Source organism: Oryctolagus cuniculus, chromosome 18, assembly GCF_051225735.1.
Source record: "Oryctolagus cuniculus isolate XC-2025 breed Fujian yellow rabbit chromosome 18, ASM5122573v1, whole genome shotgun sequence".
Taxonomy (NCBI): Eukaryota; Metazoa; Chordata; class Mammalia; order Lagomorpha; family Leporidae; genus Oryctolagus; species Oryctolagus cuniculus.
In genome coordinates this window covers 63,000,852-63,016,952 of record NC_142884.1, presented here as the reverse complement: position 1 = coordinate 63,016,952, position 16,101 = coordinate 63,000,852, and the positions used below count along the sequence as shown (strand labels likewise).

Genomic DNA, 16,101 nt, shown 5'->3' with positions numbered 1-16,101 from the left:
TTTTTTAGAAAGGGAGAGAGGAGGGAGCGAGAAAAGAAAGCCCTTATCCACTGGTTCACTCCCCGAATTCCCACAGTCAGCCACAGCCCAGAACGCAGAACTCCACGCAAGTTTCCCATGTGGGTGGTAGGGACACAGAAACTTGAGCTGTCCTGCAGGGTGTGCATTACCAAGAAGCTGGAATCAAGTGGAGCCAGGACTTAATCCCAGGCATGCCAATGCGGGATGCAGGTGTCCTAAGTGGCACCTTAGCTGCCGAGCCAAACACTCACCCCTCAGTAATGAAACTGTTCACATCTTGATTACTGTTCACATCTTGGTTACCTTGACTGGATGCTTCTGTTGAACTATATACTACAGAGAGCGAATATTTCTGTTTGCAAATTATACTTCAATCAACTACTTAATGATGTAAAAAAAAAAAAATTCTCATGTTTCAGCCACTACAAAAACATCTCACCAAATGAAAAAAATAAAGTGAACAAGTTTTAGAAGGCAGGTAACCTATGGTGTGAGGACATTCTAAGAAAGAAAACAAAAGAGCCTGGATGGGCTTGTGATTGAGGCTGAATTCAGAATCTTGCAGATGTTTTTATATTAATGAATGCGGGAGTTCCTTAAAGCCTAGGGATACATCCCACCCAAATGTCAAATGAATGCAGGTGTCCTGCATATTCCTCTGTCCTGGTGAAAGAGGCCCAGGCTATGAAGGGGAGGGTCGTTGACCTCTGGCCCACTGATATGCAAAAGGCAAGTTTCTGGATACACAAGGATATAACAACTGATGCTGATTTTCCTTTATCTTGAACAACACAGAAGCCACAACTGCCTGACTTCCAACCCAGGGAAGTTACCAGAATTACCAGAACCAAGACGGCTCCTGTCCTTCACACTGTCCCTCTCAGGAGTACTCTCAACTGGTCATTGTCTTTTAATAGCAGCATGGAAAAAAGAAACCAAGCAGGGCTGGGCCAGCTTCCAGCAGTACAGAACCAGCAAGAAACAGGCACTTAAAATAGAAGCATGGAAAAAAAACAAAACTGGGAACGCATGATGGGAAAGGCAAGGGTATCCACCACTCCACCACTCAAGGACGCATCAATAAGCAAACCTACTCCCCCATACCCTTCCCATTTCTTCCTGTCCACTCAAACCTGGATTGGACAAACAAGACAGAGAAGGGGCAAAAAGGAGAAGTGAGCTGGGAAAAGGCACAATTCGAGTTAAAATGGAACCATTCTAGTCATTCCCAGGGTAATTTACGGCTGCACACCACACCCTATCTCTAGGCTGCCAGCTTCACAAATGACAGGGAAGGTAAAAATAAAACTGCTGCCAAGTTCATCACAAATTACAAGAAGACAAATGGTTTACTTTTGCTCACCCTGGAGAACTGAGCAATCCTCTCAACAGTGGCAGCTTTATTAGATGAAATCATCCATCTTGAGAGTGTGTGCAATAAATTGCGATTTATCTAATCTAATTCCAGGTTGTATGCTCATCTTAACCGAAACGAACGCTCCAACACTCTCTCAAACTTGAAAGAGAGCTAAGGTTCAGAGGGTAAGTGTTCACCTGCTTAGTGCAACAGTGTCTGGCTTGAGGTTCCCAGGACAGACAACAGCACACGGTTTACCCTATGACCTGGAATCATCTGAACCTGAACTACAAGGCCGTCAACCTCCATTAACGTACAAGAGAAACCTGCATGGAAGCACCCACTTGTCCAGATGCACCCCACGGGTGTCTGGATCTTTTTATTCCTGCATTAGCATCTTGTATGCACCTGGCCCACCCGCAGCTTCACCATGCTACAGCTCCTCACCTGAAAGACTGCCTAGCACGGTGAAAGGACTGGGCTCTGCAGTATGTTATAGTGCTAGTTCTGAGCGAACTTGACGTGGGTCAGGCAGGCAGCCAGTGAAGGACAAGGAGCTGAGGACTGCCAACACCTACACCACATTCAGTACCCAAATCCTATCACCGTGGAGGCAACTCCTTTTTTCTTTTTCTAAAGATTTTATTTATTTGAAATGCAGAATTAGAGAAGGGGGAGAGAGACAGAGATCTTCCATACATTGGTTCACTCTCCAAACCACTTCAATGGCCAGGACTCGGCCAAGTCAATACCAGGAGCCTGGAATTCCATCCAGGTCTCCCACATGGGTGCAGCGGCCAGAGCATGTGGGCGCCTTCTGCTTTCCCAGGTGCATTAGGAGGGAGCTGGATGGGGAGTAGGGCAGCCAAGACTCAAACTGGCACTATGGGATGCCAGCATCATAGGTGGAGGCTTAACCTGCTATACCACAACACCAGCCCCCAATTCTCTCTCATGAGGTTGCCTATACTACTATACCTTTGCCTTTTTTATTTTCAAAGATTTATTTATTTATTTGAAAGTCAGAGTTACAAACAGAGAGAAGGAGAGGTAGAGACAGAGAGAGAGGTCTTCCATCCACTGGTTCACTGCCCAATTGGCCACAACGGCCAGAGCTGTGCCGATCCGAAGCCAGGGGCCAGGAGCTTCTTCTGGGTCTCCCACACAGGTGCAGAGGCCCAAGGACTTGGGCCATCTTTTATGGCTTTTCCAGGCCATAGCAGAGAGCTGGATCAGAAGTGGAGGAGCCGGGATACGAACTGGCGCCCTTACTGGATGCCAGCACTGCAGGCGGCTTTACCCGCTACACCACAGCACCAGCCCCGCCTTTGCCTTTCAATAAATCCTGCTTTTCTGTCATCTAGATCTGCATCTCCTGGTTGTACTCCTACATGTGGGACATGAACCTGGACAAAGTCTAGCTGGGGGTTGTCTGAGCCCAGCCAGGGCTCTCAATCCCCACTACATCTTGACATGACAGATCACACGGGCAGGCATACTCTTCACCTAGCAGGCTCCGAGGTCAGCTCCTGGTCTGCAAGTCCCTTTGCCTCTCACTTCGTCCTCATCATTTCCCGCACAGCACTTCTGTTTGTAATTACGTATTTGCTGTATGCCAATTTTTTATTCTTATTTCCAAAGATGTATTTATTTATTTGAAAGGCAGAGTTACAGAGAAAGAAGGAAAGACACAGAGTTCTTCCATCTGCTGGTTCACTTCCCAAATGGGTGCGATGACCGGGGCTGGGCCAGGCCAAAGCCAGACGCCAGGACTTCTTACAGATCTCCCACATGGGTGGCAGGGGCCCAGGGTTTGGGTTGTCTTCTGTCGCTCCCCCTCTTCACGGAGGAACGACACTAGACCCTGCGCTGTTCTTTTGTCTGCTCGGCCCTCCCCGGGTTTGCTGCTGGTTCTTCCCGGGTTGGCCACCGTCCCTCCACCTCCGTGGAGGGGCGGGCCCCCCTGCCACTTTCCCCACTTCCGCGGGGGAGCGGCACACCGCCGGCCGGCTCTCTCGGGGGCTGCTCAGATGTTATTCGGATGTTCCCCTTAGATGTTCCCGGTGCATGCCGTCTCTCTCCTCCTTTATAGTCCTCTTCCACCAATCCCAACTCTGCTACCCACACGCCGAGCACGCTGCTCTCCTCCAATCAGGAGCAGCTCTTGCAGTTCATTGGTCAAACTGGAGGCAGCTGCGTAGAAGCTGTTTACTCCTCTCCCAGCGCCATATTGTGGGAGAGCAGATGCATAGAATAAGTCTTAATTCCAGTAACTTAGTCTAGTCCGAGTTGCTCCCCACAGTCTTCCTCTGCTTTCCCAGGTGCATTAGCAGGGAGCTGGGTTGGAAGTGGAACAGCCAGGACTCAAACAGGCTCCCATAAGGGATGCCAGCACTGCAGGCAGCAGTCCAATTCACTGTTCCCCAACACCAGCCCCATGCCTATTTGTGTAATGTTTGTCTTCATCAGTTTCTTTGGGGGCATGTTTTCTGTGTTTCTGTATACCCAGCGCTAGACTGTGCCCACCCCCACAGTGGGCACACAAGTGGCTGCTGAATGAATGAAAGAACCAAGTGGGACCTGTAATCGCTGATACTTTGTATGTTCTTTCCAATCCCAGTCACTTATCACCTCCCTCACTCCATTAAAGAGTGGGAATCTATGCCTAGGGACGCCATCCACAGTCTGCCAGGAATACGGGAGGCAACAGGGCTACTGTCTACCAGACAGGCTACACCTAGGCAGCAGGTAGCATCAGTCTAGCGTGTCACAGTCTAGAAATCATGTTATCCGACTCTTACTGTGACACATACATAGGCTAAAATTGCAAGACTGCTTCCAAACTAACATTTTATTTGGTATGTTTGTTTTGTCTGTTCTAGCTGTAATTTTTAAGCACACTCCAACTGGTAAAGACCAGGCAAGTGATTAAACAAGGGAATTGAGAGAAACACATTTGACTGTAGGCAGACTTTTTAAATAACCCCCAACCAAATGCCTATAGCCTGTGAATACGATGAGAGTCCCACCCTTGGCTGTGTCAGGTCAAACAGCACAGCTGACCTTAGGACCAAGCATCTCAGCAGGCCTCCTTTAACTCCACCTCAAAGCAGAGCACTTACTCCAGCAGGGGGCAGGAGACAGAATGGGAGAGTGAAGCACAAGGTGGATTTTGAGTCCCCCTTCCTGACTTGAAAATGGAGGGAGTCACCTAAGCGGGACTGTCGAGAGAGGCCTGGCTGACCGCTGACCGCCAGCAAGGCCCTTGGCTCCTCAGTCTCCAGGCGGACGTAACCGAATCCGCTGAAGACCTGAGTGAGCCTTGAGGCGGTTCTTCCCCAGAGTCAGGAGAGGAATGCAGCCCTGCCGATGCCTTGATCTTGGCTTTGTGAGACCCCAAAGGGAGAACCAAGCCACCCTGAGGACTTCAGAACTGTGAACTGATAAACAGCGTTATTTGAAACCCTAAGTTTGTGGTGATTTGTTACACTGGACTTTAAAACAAATACATACTTTCAATCCACCTCAGTGACAAGGTGCACAGAGATATTAACTCACAGATACATGGCCAGACAACAGCCTCAGCCCAACTCTCGCCATCTCCCTCTCTCTCTCTCTCTACCTCGCTCTAGGTGTAGTTATGACACTGCTCTGCGGAATCCAGCGCCCATCTGAAGGGGACAGCACCACGGTGATTCCAGTGTCCTTTATGAGACACTTCTGAGATTCAACAGCTGCTTGGGAACAGGAACAGCGACAGACTGCGTGAGATGTGACCGTTCTCAGCGGGCAAGTGACATTCTTTATTTCATGGAGCTTTCCATGTTTTCTCAAACAAGACTTATTTATTTGTCAACTCGTCTCTGCTTCCATGGTTATCCTTACAAGTTGCAAGGATCTGTGAAGAAAGCATTCACTACGGAGATATCAATCACGAAGAGAAAACAAGCGGGAACGACAGACTGAGCAGGCACCGGGAGCCTGCCCCACACTGGCGGTTTGGCAAAGCCTTGCGAAGCACAAGGCAGTTCTGATCAAAAGTCTCCCCTATGCCCTGTGCCCCTGAAACTATCCCATCTCAGGAGTCAAGGCGCCAGACCCACCCCACAGTTCTGGCAAGTGAGCAGCAGGAACACAAGACTCTTTCAGCTCAACAAATATTTACTGAGCGGCTGCTACGTGCGGCACGGCACTATTTTAGGTCCTGCTAGGGACACGGAGATGAATGAGACACACATGGGCCTTGCCGTGGTGATCGGCCGAGAGCTTCAGCACCACCCTCCCTACAGACCCCTGGCCCCTGCAAAACAACAAACTACATCGAGGGCCGAGAGCTTCAGCACCACCCTCCCTACAGACCCCTGTCCCCTGCAAAACAACAAACTACATCGAGGAGGGAGAAGTAACTCCTCCAGAGCCTTCAAGTCATCATTCTTTTCTAAACGTACCCCCAAAAAAGTAGGCTTAGATATAAAATAAAACTTAACCAATTTTAAGGGTAAAACCTTTATGGTAAAATTTTAAGAACTAAACCAATCGGGTCCTAATCTCCCCTTTTACTCAACAAGACAGTAAACATTTGCACCATCTCCTATGGATTTTCACTACTTTTTTTTTTTTTAAGATTTATTTATTTATTTGAGTTACAGAGACAGAGGCAGGGAGCACAAAAGAGAGGTCTTCCATCCATTGGTTCACCCCTCAAGTGTCCACAATGGCTGGAGCTGTGCTGATCCGAAGCCAGGAGCTTCTTCTGGGTCTCCCGTGCCAGTGCAGGGGCCCAAGAACTTGGGCCATCCTCTACTGCTTTCCCAGGCCCTAGCAGAGAGCTGGATTGGAAGCGGAGCAGCCCGGACTGAACTGGTGCTCATATGGGATGCCAGCACTGCAGGCAGTGGCTTTACCCGCTATGCCACAGTGCCAGCCCCTTCACTACTTTCATTACAAAAAAATGTGTCATTTTGTCATTAAAAAGGTGCACCTTCAAAGGCATTTGTAAGCACACCAATCAGATACAATGCACAGAGCAGCTACAAGCTTCAGGGAAAGCAAACAGAAAATCCTCCGCTAAGGAGCCAGCAAGACCTGACTCTTCACACTGCAAGGTGCAGAATTTCACAGTCCACTATCAAATCATCTGAGAGGCACAGAGAGCTTCAGCTCATCAAGAGGCTTCCAAAGACAGGCTAAACACAGGCTTCAAGCTTAAAGTCAGTCCAAGGTGGGCAACAACCAGCCACGAACATTTTTAAAAAGTCAGGAAAGACAGAAATTAACACAAGAGGATAGTAACAACTCCAGGGATACCAAGAATCGTAAGTATAAATGGACTAACTGTGAGAAGTTTAAAGACAGAAGTTACCGTATTGTTTTTTTTTTTAAATCCAGCTAAATACTGTTACAAGAAACAGCACCTAAAATGTAAGGAGCAAAACAGATGAAACTGAATGGATGGGGGGGGGGGGGGAGTTACAAAATCTTCTTCAAATCTCTGCCTAAAGGCCCCCCTCTCACTGACGCCTTCCTTCACCGCCCTAACAATCGCAGTCTGCTCTTAGGGAATACAGATACACATATTTTTGCACGAATCAGACTTAACTTTTTAAATAACAGAGATCAATAAAAGCATACAAAAGAGGAACACCCCAGCAGTCCATCTGATTTTAAGTCAAGGTACAGAATGTTTCTAGAAAGGATGAGTTCACGATGTTATATCTGCACAAAATCAGGGGGTTCTGGGACTGTAACTTGGACAGAATGACAAAAGCATTCTGATAAAGCAAACTAACAAGCCAATGACTAATAAACAACCAGCGAATAATGCACAAATGGGAAATGAGAAGAGGAAGCCCAAAGAACATTAAGAACATCACCCTCACCACATTTTTACCAAGTTTACATAATAATTTCATGAGACCTAGTACATGTGGATCACAAAGCAATAAAAATTCTAGATTTCAGTTCTGTGACTATTTTTACCTAATACAAAATGAAAGCCTACGTGCAGAACTATTCAGTATTTGAAAGGAGTCATTCTACTCAGGCTAGAGAGTAAGCCATCATAAAGACAGCCAGTAAACCGATCCCAAATCACACCTCCCCAGACCCGAGCACACTCAAAAGGAGCCTTCCAGTGCTAACAGAATCCTAAAGGAAAAAAATCTAACCTCAGCAACCAAATCACAGCCACCAACACCATGGCTTAAGCAATTCTCTTTCCTTGCCACCCACCTCTTCCAAAGCATGTGCAGGAAAAGAACGCTTTGTATGTCACTAGGGAGATGCAAATGGTCAGAACACTTGACAACACTGAATGCTGGTGAGGGTGGAGAGCAATAGGAATTATCATCCCCTGCTAGTAAGAACACAGAATGGTACAGCCATTTTGGAACACAATCGGGAGGAATCGAACAAAAGCAAGCATACACTAACCACATAATCCAGCAATCACTTTCCTTTATATCTACCCAAATGTCCACACAGAAATCTACACACAGATGTTTGTAGAAGCTTTATTCATAGTTTCCAGATTTTGGAAGCAACCAGGATATCTTAAAAGGGTAAATAAATAAATTGCTAAAAAATACTTAGCACTAAAAAAGGAATGTGCTGTTAAGCCACAAAAAGACATAGCACCTTACATGCACGTTACCAAGTGAGAAAAGCTAATCTCAAATGCCACACACCGTATAATCCCAACTATATGACTTTCAGAAAAGGCAAAACTATAGAGCCAATAAGATCAGTGGTTGCTGGGGCTGAGCGAGGAAGGGATGAACAAGAACAGAGAAGCCTGTCAGGGCAGTGAAAACTCTCTAGAATACACGATGGTGGATCCACGTTACCAGACATTCTTTCAAACTACAGGATACGTAACACCAATGTAGACTATGAACTCGGGCGATAATGCTGTGTCAAGGTAGTTTCCTCAATTATAGTGCGTGCAGCACACTGGTTCAACATGACGACAGCAGAAGCTGTGTATACCTCCAGGGAGAGGCATATTGGGAATCTCTGTCCTTCCTCTCTATTTCCTTACAAATCTAAAATTGCCCTTGAGAAGGAAGAGAGGGAGGGAAAGCAAGGAAGAGAACACATGGAGGGCTGGATTTGGCTTGCAACCACAGTTTGCAATAACTATCACCCCTAATACCTCGGTATCCACACTGACAAATGACTTCTTTTCCTTGAATACATCAGGTCCTCTCATTCCCCCTTACATATGCCAATGCCGCAGCCTCTGCCCGCGGTGGTGACCCTGGCCCTCACTTCATTGCTTGGCAGATTCCTCCAAAATAGAGCTCATCCATGTGAAGCAGCCCCCAAACCTCAGGTGCATGTGAGTGATTTCCCACAACATTCTTCTCGCCTGTGTACACAGCACCATGATGAGATCCGCCACACCACACTAGACTGGACTTGTCCCCTACATACCCGACTCCCACTACAGACAGTTTTTGGCGTCAGGGACCACGACTTATCATATTCTCATCACCTAAACCCAGCTCACAGCAAGGACTGAACACTGCCTTCAACTGTGTGCCTTCTTCCCAGGTCCCAACCAGCTTGCCAGCCCATGCCGTATCTCTCTAGGCTCATAAAAGAAATGCCACACAGACACCTAGGCCATAAACAGATCTGAACAGACAAATGCATCACGCCGTGCATGTCACGTGCCATTTTAATTGATGCATAATTAATAAGTCAGTGTGTGATTCCTCTCTCTGGCTTTGAGAGCCTAGACAGGCCTTCATCTGTGGTCTCCATCCTATGACACTCTTTCCTTTCTCTTCCCCAGCAACAGCAGCGCGGCCATAGCCAGGTTTTAAGCCAAAGCCATCGAGGGGGAAGCCTGAGTGGAAATGGAAAGGTGCTAAACCCAGCTGCATGCCCACAGGGTGACATCCCCAAATCAAGTAGTGTTCTGTCATCTCCACGGGAGGACGGGAGGACAGCAGAAAGGGCCAGCACTGACTGGGAGGAGGGCCCCACGCCCGAGGGCTCAGCGCCCATCCGTCCCTCGTTCCCCGTCAGCCTTGCCTCCCAGTTCTCCCCCGGCCCTCCCAGGACTTCCTGAAGTGTTCCCAGCAGGCTCACACCCGGCTGGGTTTATTTTTCTTTCCTTTCTGGGACAGGCTGTCTGCCGACAGAGGCTGATGAGCTATTTAGAGCTCACCAGAGACCTTGGGGCTTTATAAGTCTCCGAGAATATAGCGCTTCTAAATCTTCAGAGGTCATTAATGCCAAAGGCAGGGGAGCCAATACATCTGATATGTTTTCATCAAAGCAGCACAAAAAAGAAGGGCAAAGGAGGGAGAAGGAAAACTAGCACAAGAGGTTCTGAAACTTGGTCCTGTGAAAGAATCAGTGGTGGAGGAGGAGGGTTAGCAGCAGATTCCGACCCACACTGGCACAGCACCCCATCGCCCCCCCACACACACACGCATTCTGCATGCTCACATGCACTCCTGCACAAGATAACTGAAACACGTGTGCACAGAAACAAGGACAACAAGTGGCTTCAGCTGCTGCATACAGCCTCCAGAACAAGACTCCTTAGGGTTTTCGGACCTACTGATAAAAAACTTACAACCTAAAAGCAAATGAAATGTATTCTTCTGCCGGCGCCGCAGCTCACTAGGCTAATCCTCCACCTTGCGGCACCGGCACACCGGGTTCTAGTCCCGGTCAGGGCGCCGGATTCTGTCCCGGTTGCCCCTCTTCCAGGCCAGCCCTCTGCTGTGGCCAGGGAGTGCAGTGGAGGATGGCCCAAGTGCTTGGGCCCTGCACCCCATGGGAGACCAGGATAAGCACCTGGCTCCTGGCTCCAGATTAGCGCGGTGCACCGGCCGCAGCGCACTGGCCGCAGCGGCCATTGAAGGGTGAACCAACGGCAAAGGAAGACCTTTCTCTCTCTCTCACTGTCCACTCTGCCTGTCAAAAAATTTTTAAAAAATGCATTCTTCCATTTTGGGGTGCCACTACAGTACAGTTACAGGGACACCAGGCTGAGGAGGCAGCAGTCAGGTCAGAGGCCGCGCGTGGGGAGCAGCATCGCGCACAGACTGTCCTGTGGACTTGGTTTCACCTGAACTCCCCAGTTTCACCCAACAGCTGTGGAGAGGAAACCAATCACAGGGGACTAAGAATCAGCAAAGCACAACAAAGGAACTCAGGCACCCGGCTTTGCACTCCTCAGTCTAGACTGTCACAACCACTTGGAAACAGAGCAATTCCAAAGAAAGCTGCAAAACCAGCAGGGCCCCTTCTACTGGGTTCTTCCCCCACACCCATACACCCTGCTGGGCCTGCTTAGCTCCTGGAACCAGGAAGCCCCTGCAACACTGAACAGAGCCATCAGATGACAGACGGCGGCGGTCTTAGCAAGTGCCTGTCCCACACGCTCCTCATCATCCCCACTCCACAGACTGATCCCTCCTCTCTTAGTTTTATTTGCCTCTTTCATCAATCTCTCTCATATCACAATGATGGAACTCACTCTGGCACCCTCTGTGTGATGTATACACGATACCGGGTTCATAGTAGATAGATCTTTATACCTGGAATGACTTAGGCAAAGTTCCCACGGCCAGGCCTCTTTCCAGAGAGATAAACACTGGGGGACTCTGTAGGAGGTGCTTTCTGTGCCAACGAGCAGGCACCCTCTGGGCTTCATAACATACAAGGCCACTCGATTTCCACCCTGGAATGAAGGTCACTGGCCAAGGACACAGTGATGGGTGGCACACTAACAGGCAGAATCCTGAGGCGTGCCACGTCGTCATCACTCCAATCCAATGCCACACGATGTTAGACCTGGTGTCCGGGGCCATTGAGACAAGCGTGGCTCTGACGTAGGATAGGGAGGTGACTAGCTCTGGCCTGGAACCCATCCTCCCAACTTCCCAACTAAATTCTCAGGACTGGGATTTCTAAGCGACAACAGCACCATTTAAAGTGCTGGCTGCACCGTTACAAATATAAAGTAGGCAAAATAAAATTAAATGACCATTACTGAGTTTGGAGATATGCTAAGGTCTGAAATCTATTGGCCTCAACCTAACTTCCTCAAGTTGGTAGATACTTCATTTTTTATCATGGACTACACCAAGGAAACCATTCCATTTCCAACCCAGCTTCCTACTAATGCACACTCGGGGAGGCAGCAGATGATGGCTCAGGAACTTGGGTCCCTGCCACCCACATGGGAGACCGAGATGGAGTTTTAGGCTCCTGACTTCAGTCTGCCCCAGACCAGACTGCTACATACATTTGGGGAACAAACCAGCAAATACAAGATCTCTATCTCTCTCTCTCTGCCTTTCAAATAAACATATAAAATAAATTTAATTGAACAATAAGCAAACAAATAAGAACAATAAACACTTAGAACCTACCTCCCAAGCTAAGAAATAACATGACCAGAACCTTAGGAACCTTCTGTGCAACCTTTCCTCCTTATACTTTCTCCTTCCCTCCAAAGATATCCACTCTGATCTGGGCATCGTGGCAGAGTGGGTTAAAGCCCCAGCCTGCAGTGCTAGCATCCCACTTGGGCACCAGTTAGAGTTCCAGCTGCCCTACATCCGATCCAGCTCCTTGCTAATGCCTGGAAAGCAGCAGAGGATGACCCAAGAGCTTGGGCCCCTTCATACCCACATGGGAGGCCTGTATAAAGCTCCTGGCTCCTAGCTTCAGCCTGGCCATTGTGGTCATTTGGGGGTGAACCAGCAGATGGAAGATCTCTCTCTTCTGTCTCTTGCTCTCTTTCTCTCTCTGAAACTGACTTTCAAATGACTAAATAAATCTTAAAAAAAAAATTCTCCTGAATTCAGGTTTACCAATTTCCATTAATTTTTTACAGTTTTAACAGCTATCAAGGCATTCATTTTGAAAAAGTATTGATTAGGCCAGCACCACAGCTCACTAGGCTAATCCTCACCTGCGGCACCGGCACCCCGGGTTCTAGTCCCGGTTGCTCCTCTTCCAGGCCAGCTCTCTGCTGTGGCCCGGGAGTGCAGTGGAGGATGGCCTAAGTGCTTGGGCCCTGCACCTGCATGAGAGACCAGGAGGAAGCACCTGGCTCCTGGCTTCGGATCGGCACAGTGCACCGGCCGTAGCGGCCATTTGGGGAGTGAACCAACGGAAGGAAGAAGACCTTTCTCTCTGTCTCTCTCTCTCTCACTGTCTAACTCTGCCTGTAAAAAAAAAAAAAAAAAGTATTGATTAGTTTTGCATTTTTTAACTTTATTTAAAAGGGCCTCAGACCATGTATTTTTTTTAAAGATTTATTTATTTGAAAGCCAGAGTTATAGAGAGGCAGAGGCAGAGACACAGAGAGAGGTCTTCCATCCACTGGTTTATTCCCTAGATGGCCACAACAGCTGGAGCTGTGCCAATCCGAAGCCAGGACCCAGGAGCTTCTTCCAGTTTTCCCATGCGGGTACAGGAGCCCAAGGACTTGGGTCATCTTCTACTGCTTTCCCAGGCCATAGCAGAGAGCTGGATCGGAAGTGGAGCAGCCAGGACTAGAACCGGCATCCATAAGGGATGCCAGCACTGCAGGCAGTGGTTTTACCCACTACACCATGGCGCCGGCCCCAGACCCTGTATTTTTTCCTGTGGCCTGCTTCCCCTGCTCCGTGTTCTGAGACTGTCCCCTGTTGACGTCGGCCCCCCTCAGCCGGCCTTGCAGTGGAGCAGCATTCCATGGCTGGAGTACACAACAGTCCAGTACGGACTCTGCTCAACTTAACCAGATGCCCACACACTGCCATAGTCTGTCCACGTCAGAATGACGCCACTGCTGATGGTGACCACGAGCTGGATTCCACACGGCAGACCAGACGTCCAAATAACTGGAGACGCTTCAGAATAGTGGGCAAGGTCTCACCAAGAAATGGAGCCTGAGACTTGAGCTTAGCAAGAAACAGCAGCTCTGTGGGATGAAGGTGGGTAGATGAGTCTCTAAGACAAAACCCTTGCCCAGTTCCTGTTGTACAGCTCTACATAGCAGGAGAGAGAGGGAGGGCGTAAGGCTGCTGTGACATTGCCGTCTTCACCTTCATGGGCACATCAAAGCACCTTTGTTTGATCAGGGTGAGCAGCATCCAAATCCAAGAAAAACCTACCCTCCAGATGCCAGAAGCTAAATATTTAGTCTGAGAGGCAGGAGGCGAGAGCTCTTGATTCTCCCTGCTCTGGAGAGCAAGGACAGCAGAGTACTGCTCTTGAATCCTGAAGGTTCGATTCACCACCTGCTAACTCCAGTCCTTGATGCAAACGTGTAACACCTCACTTCCCAGATCTGGGGTGGGAAGACAGGGGTGCAACAGGATACCGCTGCAGCGCCCTCACTGAGCCCGCCCAGTGTGCAGCGCCCTCAGGCAGCCCTACCACACCTCAGCCAATTCCTGCAGTAACCTGTGAGTCAGGTGACAGACCCATTTTACACCCGGAAAAACCGAGGCTCTGACATGTTTAGCAACTAGTCCAGGATCACACAGCACATAAAGCACAGGCCAGGACTCCATCTACACCTTCCGATGTCAAAGCCGCACACTCTCATACAGGAGATCCCCCTGCCTCCACCTGCAGTGCCAAGTCCCAGTGTGCAGTGACGGACAGGTATGCTTCAGCAACGGGGCAAGGGGGGTCTCCAAAGGATGCAGGTTCCACATGAGTGCAGAGGCCTGTGAAAACAGGCGTGCATGGTCAGAGGCTGCAGCAGCCAGGCTGACGGAGGACGCCCACGTGGCTTAAGGCACCTGGAAGGCACTTGCCCGCCAACAATTACCCAGCCTCGGATGAGGGACAAAATGCATCTGATTTCCTGCTTAAAGCCTGGCCTCTGTTTTATTAGCCAACACAAATGACAACCAACAAGATCTCAAGGCTGGTCAACTAGAGAAATGCCCAGGGCAATAAACAGGTGAAGACGTGTGCTCCCCCTGGACCACCAGCCCCGAGAGGGCACCAGAAGAAGACAGTCCCTGCCCCCACTCCGTCCCCAACACACTGAGAATACCCCCTCTTCATGGTTTCCATCCCAGATGCCCTGGAGAAGGGTAGACCCTACCTTGTCAGGTTACCATCAGTAAAGTCTGCTGCCCTGGCCACAGATGAATAAATAAATAGAGAGGAGAGGTCCAGACCCCTCACTGAGTGAGATCAGCATGTTAGACACAAACTTTCCAAGTCAGCTAAAGACCAAGAGGGTGGTTACTAGTGGTGAAGCTGCCGAGGCATCCCTGTTGCAAGAGTGACATGCTCAAGTGTCTCGCTGCGGCAGCTCCCCACCCCTCAACGCATTCTGTTTCCTCCCGACCTGGACACCCCGCCCACCTTTGCAGAAAAGAGATTCGTCAATTCGGTTGCCAGCCTTGTCCTGTGAAAGCCTACTGATTATCCCTCCTAACGCCATCCAGCAAGTCGCGGAAAACACGACTGGTGTTCAGGGTGTGAGACAACGCCTCTGTGGAGACTTGGAGGAAAGACAGCAGGGAAATGGCCACCTCTGCTTCTAATGCCACTGTGGACAGAAGATGCAGACAGCCGCCCTCTCTTGCTCCTGACACCTGCCAGTTACCGTGACCACAGAAACCCGCAAAACAGCCAAACCCACAGAAGCTGTCAGCTGTCCTCAGAGGGCCCTTTCAAGATGCTGTGGGTATTGGCCGAAATTATAGTCCCCTTTCCAAAGCCTATTCCCCATGCCCTGGTTTTGTTTAGGAAGATTTTTACCAGTTATTCACCTACTCTTGGCAAGTAGTAAGGATATTTTTTTCTTTTTTAAAGATTATTTGTTTGAAATGCAGAGTGACAGAGAGAGGGAGGGAGAGACAGAGAGAGAGAAAGATCTCCCATCCACTGGTTCATTTCCCAAATGGCCAGGGCGAGGCCACACTGAAGCCAGGAGCTCAGAACTCTACCTGGGTCTCCCCACGAATGGAAGGGACCCAAGCAGTTGGGCCATCTTCTGCCACCTTCCCAGGCACATTAGCAGGGAGCTGGATGAGAACGGGGGCAGCCAGGACTCAAACCAGCACTCTAGTGTGAGATGCTGCCACAAGCACCCAGGTGTGCCACAACAATGGCCCTGAGGTAATGAAGGCTTATGCCCCACATTCATGGTTCTGTACTTTAAAATTCATGAAGATTTTGTACACTGCAAAAAAAACACAATTGAGTAAAGTAAGTCCCCTCCCCCATATCTCATACATTTATAAAGCTACTCTCCTGCCTAGGAATTCAGTTACCATGGAAATCAGTTTGCACCATTAACACAGGTATCAGACAAGAATGTCAGTAAATACAACATCATCCATGATGCGTGCACAAGTATCAGTAAGTCAGACGCTAGGTGCAGGTCTTCACCAACATGCCAAAGGGAGCCCTGGGCCACTCCAGAGACCAGCAGTGCACTAACAGCAAACGGCACAGACAGAGAACCACTGCTCTGCACACTGCCATGTGTCTCCCAGAAGAGTCACTGTGGCTGCACTGTAGCCCCTCGTCACAAAAGGCAGTCAGGTTCTCTGTTCACCTGTTCCTCTTACCCAAACAGCCAACTCATCAGCCCAGCCACTGTCAAGGAACCTCCAGCCCTGCTAGCAATCCTGAGTGCTGGGCCCCCTCCAGAACTCCTTAACATAACCAATCAGTCCCACGGTCTCTGGAACATAAACTGTTCCTTGCCACATCCCAACATGTTTTTGAAAGTT

At 49.2% G+C, this 16,101-nt stretch overlaps 1 protein-coding gene across 1 annotated transcript in view; it reads right to left on the bottom strand.

Annotated features, from left to right (window-relative positions):
• The window catches only part of WWP2 (WW domain containing E3 ubiquitin protein ligase 2), a 159,429-nt gene that overhangs the window by 70,606 nt on the left and 72,722 nt on the right, over positions 1 to 16,101 (bottom strand). The gene's annotated exons all lie outside the window — the stretch shown is intronic.